We start from the raw sequence: 17,428 nt of genomic DNA on the forward strand, positions 1-17,428 counted from the left end.
TACTCTTACTATATACTTACTATACACTATATTATACTCTTACTATATATACTCAAAGAGTATAAAATTATACTCACTATATATGTATATGTACCATATATATATATATACATACATAAAAAGTACAAAATTATACTCACTATGTATAAAGTTTTATATATATATATATATGGTACATACGGGCGGAAAAAAATAAGATCGTCATGGCCTGTAGTTCATAATACTCCTCAACACTTTTTACGGCGGGTATACTTGAGTTATAGTTACAACTTGGTCGGTTAACGAAAATGTTATTGTAATGTAAAATTGTGATGTTAAATATTGAAATTCGTAGAGCAAAATAAAAGGTAACTTGAAATAGAAAGAATAAAATCGATATCTACACTTGACACTATGATATACTATAAAATGCGCGTATAATGTATAAAATGACGCGTGTGACGTTATACAAAAAGAAACCTTGAAGATTATATGATATTATTTAAAAAGAAAACATTAAACATTAATATATACGTGTGTAAAGAACGAGGATTTCATACACAAAAATGTAGCTTCTACTTTGAATCTCTCTCTAGCGAAATATTAATCGCACGATTAACAAAATAATCCACATTCCGCTGAAATAGAAGAAAGTGTGTTTGATTTTTCTCTGCCAACGTTTACCAGCCGTGAAATCGAATATTTTCTCGAGTATATACAACAGAGCGCGCCATTCCAACCGAAATTGCAACGAATTGCCAAGAACTAGAAACAGATTTTCGGTAGAAAATTTTCGGTAGGAAATCCCACATTAGGATCGAGCGATTCTTTTTTTTCAGACACAGACGGATCTCGCGCAGGAAGAGAGAACGTGCCGAACGTTTCTTTCTTTTTCCTTTGCGTAGAAACGCAACCGCCGCGGCGAGTGAAAACCGCGAGCGAGAATTTTCTGACATGGCGAAATCGGGGGGGAAAAAAAGAAAGAAGAACCCAGCGTTTGTTCCACATATTGGCGAACCAGACGACCGACGTCTCGAAAACCGACGCACGCGCGACATAATAATTCGAATAACTCGCGACCGCGTCTCGGAATGCGGCTCGATCGTGGAATCGCCATGGAGTTTCCATGTGGAAAGAGGAAGGGAGAGAAAGAGGGAGAGAGAGAGAGAGAGAGAGCGCGCGCACAGCAACAATACGTATCGTCGGTATGGGTTGTAGAACGCCAACGGGTTACAGGGTCCGGGAACCGAGTCGTGGGCCCAGGATGCAAGAGAGAACCAGGCCCAGGCCTCGGCTGCCACTGCTATTATGGCCAATAATTCATTGAGTGACTGTCAGGCCCTCCGCCGACCAGGCCCAGAACTGCCGCACCCCTCGTGTGCATTGCGCATACACGGGGTGCCACAGAAATACGGATTCCGGCCGATAATAAATCCAGATCGCCTTAACACCACCACCGGGGGAAAAACTGGCCCGACAGTAGGGAGAGACTGCGCGTGGGTGTGAATTTCGCCAGGAGTCCTCTGCCGGTTCCACTGTAGTGGCGTGAGTCTGAACGCGGCCAAGTGAAACGGAGGAGACGGTCGCCGAGGTGATCAGACGGTTAAAGGAACTCGAGCGACTCGAGTTGACGTGGAATTTTCTATAAGTGGGACATCATTCACGTGGAGGTTTGCGTCGATAATTAGGAAAAATGACGAGAAATATTTGAGAACGAAAGTCGTAACGAAGTTCTTCGGAAACCTATGGTATTTATAATTCGTTGAAAGTACGAATGAAAGTGTATGAAATTTCGATCAGACAGGAGAGCTTCACGGTGTTGTATAATAAATTACGCAAGCTTTTACTTTTGTACATTTCGTGAAAAATCGTTCGAGTATCTAAAGATACACACTGTGCGTTCGTGTGTATCTATAAAATATCTAACAAAAAATTGATAGATCTCTGGTGTTAACAATAGAACTACCAAGGCAGTTAAAACGATCTGTTTTGTAAAAATTTATAGAAATTTCATAAATTCATAGGTTCGAACGATTGTATAAGTGAAAGTAAAAGTTCTCTGTTGTATCGTATCGTGCATTATCTCTCATTGCTTGCTTTAATTTCTTTGAACGCAAGAAGTCAGATAAAATATATGATTTCTTCCGTCAGGGAAATCAAAGGGTTCTGGTCCTCTAAACTAGTTCTAGACGTCACAAATTCAAAACAGTTCGATTCAACGAAGAAGAGCGCAACGCATTGAAAATCACCAACAAGAAAAAACAGGAACGACGCGTCGTGCCACAATAAATGCATCACCAACAAGAAAAAACAGGAACGTCCCCGTCGTGCCACAATAAATGCATAACACCTTTAGAAAGATTCTGACTTCCTCGCGTTGGAGAAAAAAAATCTTGAAAACGCTTCCCTCTTGACACCGACTGATCCCTTGATCGGCGATCAACGCGTGTGACGTCGACGGAATCATAGGTCGTAGATAACGTAATTAACGTTACGATGCTTGCTATCGTTATCTATTATTATCATTATTATTTTATCATCGGCACTGCTCCGCTCCGAGTGTCGACGAAGGGTAGTGACGGACGGTGGTGCTCGACCTGAGAGCGAAGGACGAGGTGGTTCGTGAAGTGGAAGAAGAGTAAGAAGAAGAAGAAGAAGAAGAAAATGATGATGATGATGATGATGATGATGAAGAGGAAAAAGAGACGAGAGGAGGAGAAGAGAAGGAAAGAACTTTCGCGGGAGAAGCGAAAGAGGAGTGAGAGCAAGAGAGGAAGGTGAGAGTGAGAGAGGGGGGGGAGAAGTATAGAAAGAGAGAGAGAGAGAGAAGCAAAGCAGGTAAAGGGAAAGGGAAGCAGAGAGAGAGAGCGAGAGGGGGAGAAGTGAGAGAGGGGAAAGGGTACCTACGCATTGCAGCAAACATTATGCTAATCTGCGAGCGAGGATGTATGCCCGATAAGCCGGCTGTGCCTTGGTATATAAGTCCCCTTCTGCCAGCAGTGAAGCCCAGGGGCCCCACGCCCTCGATCTCACGTACGTGTACATTTATCGGGGCCGGTGTGAGTGCGTGCGTGCCTTACATCACGTTACCTTGCCGTTTCGTACCCCGGCGTTATCTTCTTTTAACGAAAATCTGGAAGAGCGTTTGGTTGTCTCTCGGGGGCTCCAGAGATGCGCGGAACCGTCGTCCTCGTGCGTCACTACGCTACGGGGACCGATCTTTGTCCCCTTCTTCCTATATCTGTCTTTCTCTCGCGCATCCGTATCCACCTCGTCGCTCGCTCGCTCGCTCGCCAGTTGGCTAGAATTAGCCAGCGTACCTCAGATCGGTTCACGTAGGGTAAAGGAGAAAGAGTTTTGCCTCAGCCACGTTTCTACGTACGCATCGCGGGATTCGTAAATAACGGGTGATTACGCTTGCTCGCCGCGGAATCGCGCGTGTTCCGTTCGAGTAGCGCCGACATACACACAACACACACACACACAAAACAGCCAGCCACCGTGTCTTGGTCGGGTGTCGCTTAATTTGCCAAAGATAGCTCGTTAGATATCGTTCCGGGAGGTCGGCTTCTTCCGGAGAAGTTACAAGCTGCCCGGTACTCGGCACAGCCGCAGGAGTTATACGTTCGGGAAGCGAGCCAGCGAGAACGCGGACGGCTGGAACACGGAGAACGCGGAGAACTTCCACGAAACGTTTTCGAATATTTCAATACAATGGTCCATTTGCTGGAAATTAAGCAGCGCGGCCTCGATTCTCCTCGCGCAGTCTCTCTCTCTCTCTCTCTCTCTCTCTCTCTCTCTCTCTCTCTCTGTCTTTACACCACCCTCTCGTCGATTGCCAAGCGTCGTCGGCCTGGAGCCGAGTGAACAACGGGGAAACGGTACACCCGGACGTCCAGCCAGCCTATTAGAAGATCTCCCCGCTCTTCCCCGGTTATTCTATCTGTCTATTCCGTGTTATTTTTCACCCGGATGCTCGAGCAGGAAGCACGACCGTGCTTTCGAAATCACGAGATCGGTAGCCGCCGGTCGAGAAGGATGCGACAAAGGATCAGATCGACCGAACATCCTACCTTTTTTCCCTTTTTTTCGTTCGAGCAACCACGGATTATTTTACCACACGCGCGATTTATAAGTTTAATACTTGGTTGGGAAGAGATACGAATTTAACGTGTCCGTGTTTCTCGATACGGTGCACGTAATTTATAATATTACACACGTTTCTTTATTGTACACGTTCCTAATTTAGGGGATGTCGGTCGGATTTTTGGCGTGATACGGAGATTCTGTGAAACTTGGCCTCCGTTACAGCTTCGTTGCGCGAATTATATCTGATCTACGTGAGTTTGTTGTTTAATCGAGATCGATACAAAGTTGTTCGTGTTCGACGTGATTATATTTATATTTATGTTTCTGAAACAACGCTTGGTACAGTTTGATGCTTCGTCTCTCGTTTCTCTAAATGATTTGCTAAACTGTTCAAATTCGGTTTATCTGTAACGAGTACCTGATACTCCATGATATTTATGGAGCAAAATATATAATGTATACGTTAATGTACTATGCGTTATTTATAATACATTATATCAAAGAGAAGATATATTCATTCAAAACACTTCATTCACGGATCTCAAAAGAAATTTATAGCAAGTTATCTATATAATATTATATAACTAAGATATTGATACGTTATACATTACAGTATAATGTATTACATTATATAACTAGTATAATATACAACAGTATAATGTATTATTATATAACAGCATAATATAACAGTATAATGTATATTATTATATTATATAGCTAAGATATTGATACGTTATACATTACAATATAATGTAGTATAATGCGTGATATATATATACTATACATTATTTACAACCTACCCTGACACTAGGATGTATCAAAGAAAAGACACGTTTATTATACTGTGTACAAAATGATATCAGAGACGAAAATTAGATCAAAGATTTGACGTACTATACTATAATATAATAGTAATATTCGAAGTACTATCTTCAATATCCATACACTCTAATTTATAAAATATATTTAAAGTATGTATCTATCATATCATAGTAGAAATACTTGACTATGTCCCTGTATTAAAAATTGCACGGTTCGAGACCCGCTTTTTGTTTCACGCGACACAGGAGTTTTCTAACTCCAGCTCGTGTATTTTACTCTTCGAACGAATGGCCGAGTCGTGGATAAATTAAGGACAAATTAAGCCCGAGAGAGACGACGACACTGGGGCACTCGTTAACTGCGTTATTATACGCATCGTGCCCGAGCACACCGGGCCGACTCGGAGATTACCGTGGACCAGGCGTTATCTGGTTTTAACGAATTTCTGGAAAGAAATGTTCGGTCGTCCGGCCGGCCTTAAAACCGTTTCGCGGTTCCGTGTGTCTGGCATCGCTGATTGTGCCCGCGTCGTTATCTTTACGTGCGCAATGTGCACCGCTCTCCACGATTGAAAGCATCCCCCTGACAATTGTTCGACAGCCTACGTACAACAGACAGACAGAGAAAGAGAGAGAGAGAGAGAAAGAGAAACGAACGTCGACACGCATTCCACGGATATTTTTCATAATTCCCAAGCGCGGCGTGATGCATTCGTAAATCCAATGTAATTCTTCCGCGACAGCGAATTAAACTCGCCGCCGCCGCGCAGATGATTCAGACACTCTGGATCTTCCTCCCCTCCTCTCTGTTTCTTCCTGTTCTCCTGTTCTCGGGTCGCCTGGCGAACCTTGGAAACACGGCCGCGTCTCGTTCTCGCGCTTCTGACTGACGATCCTCCTCTATCGGCGCGGATTACGGTTGTACGGCACTCACGTGCACCGACACCATCGGTAAAAGGCATCTTGGGTGGTAACCGATAAATTTTCATAGGCTCTGCCCGAAATCGTACCACGATTGTGACGTACGGTGCGGTCGCGAGGGGGCGAGCCCAAGCCTCATTTGAATACAATGCGACTCAAATATCCATCTTCGCGCGTTCTCTCAGCCGCGAAATTCCGTGTCTTTTCGCGTTTCACGGGGACATCGATGCCCCGGGAATTTCGCGAGGCGCCGACGCTCCAATTCGAATTGAGGGCGGTACAGCGATTCAAGAGATCGATCGCTCTTTGAACATTGACACAAATGAAAATGGAGTTTATACAAAGTTTTGCGAAGTATCTAACCCGATCGGAAAGTTGATTTTTGCTGAAGCTGATTCGCTAGAGCTATCAGAATCACTTGGCAGTAATTATGTGGAACACAGTCTCGTATTTTTAATATTCAGTATTTATGAATTCTTTCATATTCTGAATATTTTAATATTATTTATTTTAATATTTAGTATTTATGAATTTTTTCATATTCTGAATATTTTTAATATTCAGTATCGTAAATGGTAGAAGTTTCGAAACAGATATATGTCAGCTTCTGTATGTAGAACAGTGCGTTTTATTGAAACAAAGCTTTAATTCGGAAAGAACCAATGCTGTGCTTCATTTACAATCCTTCTCGATCAATTTCTTTCATCGAATTCTAATTTTTCTGATTATTAGAACGATGAGAAAGAAATATCGAGGATTAACACAGTGTATCCTTGTTGAACTTTCTTATTAAATTACGTTCGAAAAAAATATAATTTATTACTGTATATTATATTATGTATTGTATTATTATATCACATCACAATAAATGTAAATTTATAACACACGTGTGTACAACACGTATAAAATTTGAATCAAACTTTATTACTATACGTACGTAATGTAACGTTATAAACGAATTGATTCATTATAAAATACCTCATTGTGTTTTTCACAATTATAATTAATGAAATTAATGAAGTTTCAAGAAATTCATGTATTCGCGATATTACGGTTAAACGTTATGAACATCATAATATTACGATTATTAAATCATTGCCTGACAATTAACCAATTAATGCTCCTTGAATCATCTGAACGTGCACACCCAACACACGAACGAAGACTCGTTTATTAGAAAAATTATTATTTCATTTACCTCCCAGACAAATTCATATTCCTCGTAATCCGAACATTTCTCGGGAAATTCCTCGTTTTCGCTTCGAATTTCCGTACGCTCGCAGAGTACGTTTGAAAAGCTGCTACATGCAAGAGGGAGAGGAGGGGATCACTCGAGGAATCGCCGTGGCTCGCAGCAAGAGAACGAAAGAGGAGACAGAGAGAAGAGAGAGAGAGAGAGAGAGAGAGAGAGAGGCCGTCACGCGCGCGGTGCACGGGTGAGAGGGGAGGGGGCCCAAATAATATTTCAAAATTAATGTCATGCGGGATCTTCCAAAGGGGTCCGGTGGGTTCCTCACCACCTTTCTGCATAAGATAAGGACCCGTTGGCCACCGCGCCAGAGAGAAAGAGCAGCCTTGCCGAGGGAACGAGCCAACGTGACCACTCCGCGGTCTCGCCGAGTGGGGATGGATATATGTCTATGGAGTGAAAGAGTCCTGAAGAAAGAGCGAGAAGAAACGAAACGGCAAGGGGGAAAGAGGAAGATGACGATGACGACGACGACGTCGACGTCGACGATGAAGAAGAAGAAGAAGAAGAAGAAGAAGAAGAAAAAGGGAAATAAAGTAATAGTGGAGAGAGTAAACCAAGCAGAATAAACGGAGAAAGAAGCGCCAAGAGGGCAGGGTGTAAAAGTCGAAGAGAGATGGGAGGGAGAGGTGTGAGGACAGCAGAAAGAGACGGCAAGAATGCGTGAGGAAGAATGCACGAAGCGAGGAGCAAGAGCCACAACGGTGCCCTGCGCGAGAGGAAGGGAGAGCTCGAGCACGGCGTGTGTAAAATGAAGAAAGAGACGGTGCGAGGCGGTGAGGGCATACGCGAGAGGGCAGCAGACTGGTGAGCGAGAGATGAAAAGGACGAGAGGAGCAGGAAGAGACCGCGGAGCGTGTAAGATGGAGAATAACAGTTGAGCGAGCCGTGCAGCAAGGGATCGAAGAGGAAACGCAACGTGTTGGCGACGACGACGACGACCGACGAAGACGACGAGGACCGACGAGAAGGACGTTGAAGAGGACGACGACAGCGACGAAGAGCGGCACACCGGCGAAGAGAAGAGCGTGGTATTCTCCGCGTGCAAGGTAGACTAATACCGTAGACGTAGCAGCCTGCCCGTGAGAGTAAGAGGAGGAAAGAGGAAGAGGATAACTCGGCGGTGGACTCCGACTTGGCGGAGGAAGGGGAGAAGAGGCTCGACCCCGCCGGAGAAGAAGAAGAGGCTCCAACGAAGGAGACAAACGAGACTCCTCCGGAGAGTCCTCGGAGAGAGAATCTAAACTCTCGGGGTCTAAACGCGTCTCTTTGCCTGTCTTTCTATTTTTCTTTTCCTGTGCCCTCTTCGCCGGCTTCTCCCGTTTTCTCGTTCTATCCATCGCCTTATATTTCTACGCCTCTCCCTTTCATTTCTCTCTTACTCGCGTTATTTCTTCCATTTCTCTCGCGCATTTTCTCGCTTCTCGAAACATTCCTTCGTCGCGTTGTTCTGTTAATTAAAGCGTAACGTCGCTTCTAATCGAGCAGAGAGAAACGAAACCCTCGGTGGTGAGGTCGATCGCCGAGAGAAATTCGATTTTCTCTAACTCCCTTTCTTCCTCGTTCATTCTTTCTCCTTTTACTTCACCTCTCTCTTTCTTTCTGTCTTGCTTTCTCCCTTTCTACGCTCGTCAGTTCTCTCTTCTTCGCATCCATAGTTGCACAGTTACATTCTTGGCGTGCATCTCGCGTTTCTTTTTTCCGCTCCCCCCTCTCTCCTTTTCACCGGTAGCGTTTTCCAACTCCGATCCACGTATTGACGTATCCTTGCCAGCGGACAAACGAACGATTCGATCGCGCGCGGTAGCGAACGAAAGCGAAGCGAGAACTCCTCCTCTCTGGTATATCGTCTCTCTCTCTCTCTCTCTCTCTCTCTCTCTTTCTCTCTTTCTCTCTCCGAAATCGCCGACGAGTCTCGGCAATCGCGCGCGCGTAATTAACCTTTCATTAACAATCGCGGCTCCGTTTCGCGGTGATTATCTCGATTGATCTGCTGTCTAATTATTTTTCTCAACGATCCCTTCGTTTCGTTGAATAATATATACCATGGATACGGAGGGATTATTCTCGCACGGATGTTGTTATTGCGTTAACTTATTTATTAAGCCACGATTCAATGAGACAGTACGCGTAGAACAGTAGGAGACGTGACAGTCTACTAATTGCGCTCACGGGAGGGAATAGAGGAGAGATATTAATCTCTTCACTTGGTTTCCTCGAGCGAGACAGAACATTGGGACAGTTTGTTCCGAGCAGAGTTCGCGTAGAGTATTTTTGAGTCATTGTTTAAAAAGAAAAAAAGGTCGTTAGGTAAAACTTAATATTCTTTAATCATTTTATTCGCTCGATGCGGGACAATCTCTTTTTTTTTATTTTTCTCTTTTGCTTGATTGCACGTATGTACCTCAAAATAGTCACCTTATTATTTAATGGTAGTCATCGTTGAGATTATTAATTTCATGAAACTTAATTAAAAATCGCCGATGAAACGTGTTGAGGAATTTTTATTTTATAGAAATGTTTAATATATATTTATTTTATATTAAATATTTATTTAATATTTATTTTAATATTTATTTATTATTATTAAATATTTATTTAATATTTATTTTATAGAAATTTTTAATATATAACCGACTTCTACTTGAATATTAAATGTTCAATTAATTCTCTTCTGAAGAACAAAAGTTGAAAATAACTTGTTACTCTCGTACTAAGAAACGTGCGTGGTTACCAGAAATTATGTTCACGTGCAACCATGTGGCCATGAACTTGTAATATTCGTTCTAAACTAATTCTGCAAAACTAACAAGCTTACGCCGATTATAATATTTTCAAACGTCACAATGAACGATTCGTTTTATTAAAGTAAATTCTCCATTTATTCCATTTTTTCTCTCGCAAGAAAATTCTGTTCCATACATGTTTTACTAATTTCCTCACCGTAGAAAATGTTGGTTACTCTTCTCTGTCGCGTTTCAGAATCAAACCAGATTCAAGTGTCTGTACTTTCAAACTCGATTCCCTCGGAAACGAAGAAACTTCGAGGAACTTTCATTTCTCATTTTCTCCACTTTCGACTTGTTCTTTTTTTTCTTTTTTTTTCGCTCGTAGAATCACCTTCGTCACACGACGAACCTGATTCCGATTTAAAAACTTTGGTTTAGCCGACGATGATCGTTCGTATGATGATAATTCGTAGAACTCGAAGGAAGCGGAAAGAGAAGAAAGAACGTCGCTCGTTGAAGGAAGGGGGTTTGACAGTTGAAATTGCTTGGAAGCCCGGTAGACGTGTAGAGATTCGTGTTCCTTGTTCCGAGTGTTTGTCTAGGGGTCCTAAATAAATGTAAATCAAGCGCGGTAATCTCAAGGAGAAGCTTCACGACGGGCCACGGGGAGACCGAATATTCCGATGCCTATACATCATTCGATTTTACGTTTAGGCAACGCGTGTTCTTGCAGGCCATTCGCCATGGACTTTTAACCTTCTGCTTGCTACCTGCTCCTCTTAAAACAGAGTCTTTCACCAACCCGAAGCCTTTCCCAGTCTTATTTTTCTAACCAAAGTTACAGTGAAGAGCGTAACTGTACCAACGACAATGTAAAATTCAAGCTGACATAACTTTGTAAAAAAAAAAAAAAAAAGGTCATACGTATCACGATTCACCTGGATCATTTCGCAGCGTGAAACTTCCACTTTGACAATTATGTCGTGAGTTCGCTTTCTTTTTTTTCTCTCTTTCGACGAATATTGTTCAATAAATTAATAATCTTATAATGTATATATAATAAATTATAAAATTTTTTCTATCATTAATTAATACTAAAATCACAATTTAAAAAGTTAATATCTTATAATATAAATAAATTTGTAGTTTATCATAAATATAAATTTTTTATATAGTAAATAAATATCATAAATAATAATATAAATATTATAAAATTATAGTATAATATAAATATAATAATATAAATATTATAATATTATATAATATATATATATAATTATATAATATTATAATATTATATATAGTATAATATTATAATATTATATAATATATTATATTAAATATTATATAAATATTATAAATTTTGGGATAAAATATTCTCGCAGAAAATACGTTAAGCAGCGCAAAAAGTTAAGACACAGACAAAGTTCTTATAAATGTTTTCGAGTATTTTCGTGAACGATTATTTTTCATTTCACACGAAATACCAAACGTAGATATCAAACGTTTCGTCTCGTTTCCCTCTCTACGCGGTGGCAATCTCTACGCGCGAAAGAAAGAGGAAGCAAAAACGCGTTCACGCGCGATAAACAGATAACAGTTGCGCGACAAATAAAGCTGAACCGCGAACAGGAACCAACGACGACCAGGAACCAGCGTCGTCTCTCGCTCTCGGGGCTCTCGGAGTCAACTTTTTCGCCGATGGCCGATGAATAATCGAGGATCGGAACCGACGAACGCGTGTCACGCCTGTAAATGCTCGTTTTGTTCTCCTTTACGGCCGATTAAAAAGTTCGTCCGGATAATGGGCAAGTCTGTGGCGCAATGTGCACGTGTTTACGTTTCAGCCGGGGCCCGATTTCTGAGTCACGATGACGGCGAGAATTTTCGGACGACATCGTTGAAAGAATACATTGTTTGCGGCCAAACGTATTAAAACAATGTGGCCGCCGGAGGGGGGAGACTTTAGCGATCGTCGAGGACTTTAGGAGGAGCGATAAAAAGAAATGGTTGACGGATAAGTGAAAGACACAAAAGGGGAAAGGAGGGGAGAACGCAAAGAGAAGAGAACGAAAGGAAATTGCCGGCCGGTGTAGTTTAATTCGATCCTCCGATGACCGAAGGTGTGTTTGTCCGGTTGTCTTTCAATCCTCTATAAACTGAATTACCTCTCCCGTACGATGGAATTCCGTATAAATTTATATGACCTTACAATTAAATACGAATCTAATGATTCTGCAAATTAATATTAATAAATATTACACGACATGTAATGAAATAATTATTATATTTTATTATACCAATATTATTATCGTAATTACGTATTTATTATTTATAAATTATATTCTATATAATAACACTATATATAAATTTTTTTTGCAAATAATATAATAATATAATACTATATAATAATTAATATATTATATAATAATATAATAATACTATAATACCACCTTTATATGAAAATTGTTTCAAACCCGAATACGAAGAGAATCTATTTTAAACATAAAAAAAAAAGTGAACATCGATTAAGTATAATACTCTGTGGAAGTCTGAAGAATATTCGGAAACTGTCTCGCGTTTGTCACAAAATTCACAGTGTTCCAAAGTGTTCTTGTTCACCGTTCAGAGAAACGTACGAAACGATTAGGCTGACTGAAGCAGAGAGAGTTTCTAAGTTCTGAAACAGGCTCGAATGCAGGAGCCTGTATATTAGCAGGAACGGTAGAAGTAGCGGCGGAGGTTCGTGAGTTTCGGGCCTGCTCACGTGGCTAAGAGAAAACGTGAGTCGGGCCGAAAACGCTCGGCACCGTATCTGACGGTCATTAGCGAGCGCGCGCTTCCGAACCGCAAGATAAAAACCAAAAAGGACCAACCAAGTAGTATACTTTACCGTGGACATAGTTCCCAGGAATGATCACTATGCGAAGGTCAACCGATTATGAAAAGATACAGTGTTCGTGGAATCGTTCTCCAACATATCCCCCCACCGTTCTTCTCCACCTCGCTCACGTCCCATTTTCACTCGAATCCCCTCGACGATTTATACTTTCGCACGCGAACGTTCATCAATTCCTTTTTTTTCAATCGTCCCGTTCCTTCGTAAGGAAACGTTCACGAATGTGTAATCGTTGCGCGAGATAATTTCGGGACGTCGTTGGCTCGCTGGTGGATTTGCGAATGATTAGAATTGGACAAGACGTAATATAGTTAAACGATTAACGACTGATGTGAAGACAAGTTTCATTTCATCGTGATTATTAGAGGTGTGCGAAATATCGGGTCGTGTCGGGAACACGAAATTTTTTCTGGATCGGGACGGTTAGCCGAAAATTTCGAGATTCTCGAAAGAGTTGGGATTTGGGAAAGGATTGGGAAACAAGCTTAAATAATTCGTTAAAGCCCACGCCTCCAACTGTATCGAAAGGTCGCAGATCTAGAACCATCATTCGAGCAATTCCTTCTGTTATATCTTTTGGTTTAACAATCTTTCGCGTATCATTTTGTACATGCGGCGAATTTTGTATCGATTCAGTTACTTTCCTAGTACATATACTTATTTTTGCATGCATATGCTTCAAACGGCGTAATAAACCAGTAATATTTGCATACCTAGTTTTAAATTCATGGTGACAATGCCGTGCATTCCGCCTTTGTGTCATCTTTTTCTTGAAAATGTTCCCAAACAGAGCTTCTCTGTACCTTCTTCCTTTGCACGATATCCTCTGCACTACTTCCTGCTACCACAACTTTACTCTCACTATCACTCGACACTTTCTTTAAAGATTTTTATTCTTTATTGAACTCACACAGATTTTGAAATATACGTCTGAACTGCCCGAATTTCTCAGCGAGACTGCTCAACAACGTACATAATGCCCAAATACGCGGTCACACGTTCGTTTACATCAGGCCAGACGATTCTTAGAATCCATGTTTCCAATAACATTACTTGCAGAAGAAATTGAATTGTGTATTTACATATTTTGTAGGCTATACAGCATTGTACAGTAGTTCGAGAAACGGTAGTCAGGTTCTCGAAATTTTTGGGAATCTCGAAATTTTTGATGTCCCGACAATCGGGTTCCCGATATTTTCGAGTTCTCCCCTAGTGATTACTAATTGTTAAATAATGTTGTATATTTATGTATTGACAATATATTGTAATACTATAGTATTGCAATATTATATAGTATCATATATTATTATATTATTATAATAAATATATAATAAATGTATCTTATTATTATAATTATTATTATAATATATAATATAATAATATTATAATATCTCTTACTATAATATTATATAAAATATATATAATAAATATATCATGTATTATTATATTTATTATGATGTTATAATAAATATATAATAAATGTATCTTATTATTATAATTATTATTATAATATATAATATAATATTATAATATATCTTACTATAATATTATATAAAATATATATAATAAATATATCATGTATTATTATATTTATTATAATGCTATAATAAATATATATAATTATGATACACAACATAAACAATTTTTTATAAAAAATAAAAAATAAATATTATATTCATGAATCGTTGGTTAATGAATATACGTGTTTCATTACATTCGCTTATGAAATAATATTTTGAAGTATATAAATTACATTGATTTTTGCTGCAATCTCTTTTTTTCACACATTTTAAAAATTATACTATTCTCGATCAGAGACGAGAGTGTATATAATTCTATTAGACTACTTGGAGAGATTAAAATGAATAAATGCACGTTTACAGCGAAAGTTATTGACTGACGATTGGAAATCACAAAACTTATTCGCGATTCATCCCAGCCACGGATTAATCAGTTCGCGATTATGATTACGATCGGTTAAGTTAATTACAGTTTGCGTGATTCGAAAGGCCAAGCCCCAAAACGGAACGACGATCGTGAAGAAAATACTATGGAAATAATTATGGAATACGAGCCAATCCGAGCGGACAGTAAATTGAACGAATATTTCCTTATCGCGGCGAATATGGCAATAAGTGATAATTCCTTTTTTCATAATGGCAATACTTTGAAACTTTTAAAACAGCATAAAAGCTGTTTACACTCCGATCATCAAGATGTGCAATTTCATTTGCCATTTCACTTGCGCGTTTATAAGTTCGCATTATACGGTTTAATGTAAATTTTTTACGTTAATTACCGTGCGAAGATTAACTTTCCCCGCCGAATTTTGTATGTGCACAGTGGTCTGCAACTTCGTTTCAGTTGTCCAACAATTCAATTTACACAATGTTCAACTATTTTCTACTATGTCAATTAACCAATAAATAGATTCTCGTACCTTCATCACGCTATTATTTCGTAATTTTGTTATTATATTGTCATTTGTAATTATAAGAATATAGGTTGGATGCAAACGTATAATCTATTAGAGGTTCACTAAATGCGTTGTAACAGTTCTCTTTCTTTTTATTATTTTACGAACGTTTATAAAATGCAATCTTTACTATTTTTGTATAAAAGATTATATATATTTATACAATAAAATTTGCCGCGTAGTATTACGAAGTTAAAGATAATATCTAATACCAAGAAAGTGAACTTTTGACACTCTTTAAATTCGTACAACTATCTCACTGTCATTTTAACATTTCTACCAAATAAATCTAACCCTTTGTGCGTTCAGTATTTGCATAAAATTTTATTAATCATGTTATACTAATGTATCGTGAAATAATTGATAAAGGTATGACGATAGTAGCAAATAAAATTCCAACAGTAATAATAAATAATAAATGATATTGCAATGACCATTACTATCGGAGATTTAAAAAAGGCTATTGCGTGTTAAGTTATCAAAGTATATCCATTTAAAGATGGACGGATTCTTTGCTCGAAATTTAGTGTCAAACTTTCAGAGTCGAGCACCGGTAATTTCAAGCACTCGACGGTTTAAACACGCCAAATGGTAATTTTTAAAATTTTCAAAGAGGGAATTCATTTTTATATGTATCCCTGAACCGCCGAATATCTTGATTTCGGGGCACCGGGCGAGTCCAAAAGTGGAGAGAGCCAAAAGGCGGACGGGGTTGCAGAACGCGTTATATCGCCGTACGTGTTTACGAGTGGCGAACGAAGAACAGAAGCGGGGCAGACGTCCGGCAAAACGTCCCGAAAGCGCAACAAGCCCTTAATGATGTCATAATTGAATAATGCCCATAATCTTCCGTGGATCTGGCTTTTTGCCGTTTTCTTGCCGTCGCTTTTCGCCGATCCGTCGTTTCGCCAAACCGGCGCAGTTACACACGTAAAGTACGGCCGGCGGCGAAAAAACCGCCGCTGGCCGTGCCGCGTAAAAACGCTGGACGATAGTAACGAGTATTAATTTGTAACACGAACCCGCAAATTGATCGATTCTCTCCGCACCGTGGTTACGCTCGCCGTCATTCGCCCGTTTACAAAAACCTGCCTAGAATTTTTGTCAATCCTCGACGACGCCGGACGTCTATCAGCTTGTAATGACCGTGTAACTCGGCTCTAACAGGGCGGTGAGTGTATCGAAAACACCAACCAAAAAGCAAGAAAACAGAAAGGTAAAAAAAAATCAAAAGCAAAGAGAGAAGCAAGAAGAGACACGAAGAGAAAGAGAAAGTACGAAAATAAAAGAGGAATTAGAGGAAACATTAAGCCAGGCCGTGGACGTTGATAGGAGGTCAGGTAAACGAAGAGGGATAAAAGAGAGGCTCGTTAAGCCTCTCTCGGTAGATAAATCCGAGATCGTCGATCGAAATCCATAAAGCATGAAAAACGAGAAAGAATCGAAGCAAAAGGAGAAAAACGAAAGTGATTGAAAGAGAGAGAGAGAGAAAGACAGGTTACAGCGCGAAACACGAGGAAATTGTATGGCCTGCAGGAGAGATACCTGGTTTTCGAGTGTCAAATGTCTCCAGGATGTTGGAAAAGCAGAGGCAGAGATTAGGGGGAAGCAACAATACGCGCGCCGTGCGTTTGAAAGGCAAACCGAGTGGCAGCAGGAGCGAAGTCCCATAAGTCCTTTAAAGGATGCAGCAGTCACACGCTGGTGGAAAAGAGCGAGTATCGAAGATGACAAGGGGGAGAGACAGAACGGGGACGCAGAGAAAGAGAGAGAGAGATCGGAGGAGATATCCCCGCGGGGCAACACGGCGCGATCATCCACGGGGATAAACGGTATGCGGTTCTGGAATTTTTCGTCCTTTCTTTTTCTTTTCGTGTGACCGGGTGATTTCAATAGACGAATCTCGGCATTGGTCCCCGCTGCGCGATATTCTACGGTACGGCAACATTTTCAGGTAGACTCTAACAAGAGTAATATTTCAATGGAGGAATTTCTCCGTTTGGACTCCACGCTGCAAGCGATGGTAACATTATTGAATGTCGACCGCGAATCTTACCTAGGCACGTCTCTTTCCTAGGGGATATATGGATATATAGTATATATAGTATAGGATATATAGATATACAGTATGTGTAGTATAAGATATATAGAGATACAGTATGTGTAGTATAGGATATATAGATATACAGTATGTGTAGTATAGGATATATAGATATACAGTATGTGTAGTATAGGATATAGAGATATACAGTATGTGTAGTATAG

The 17,428-nt window shown here is 40.1% G+C and overlaps 1 protein-coding gene across 1 annotated transcript in view; it reads right to left on the reverse strand.

Annotated features, from left to right (window-relative positions):
• LOC122538819 (cadherin-related tumor suppressor) overlaps window positions 1-17,428 on the reverse strand; it is a 108,120-nt gene that overhangs the window by 73,546 nt on the left and 17,146 nt on the right. The window lies entirely within an intron of this gene.

Source organism: Frieseomelitta varia, unplaced genomic scaffold, assembly GCF_011392965.1.
Source record: "Frieseomelitta varia isolate USP_RPSP 00005682 unplaced genomic scaffold, Fvar_1.2 scaffold_18, whole genome shotgun sequence".
NCBI classification, from domain to species: Eukaryota; Metazoa; Arthropoda; class Insecta; order Hymenoptera; family Apidae; genus Frieseomelitta; species Frieseomelitta varia.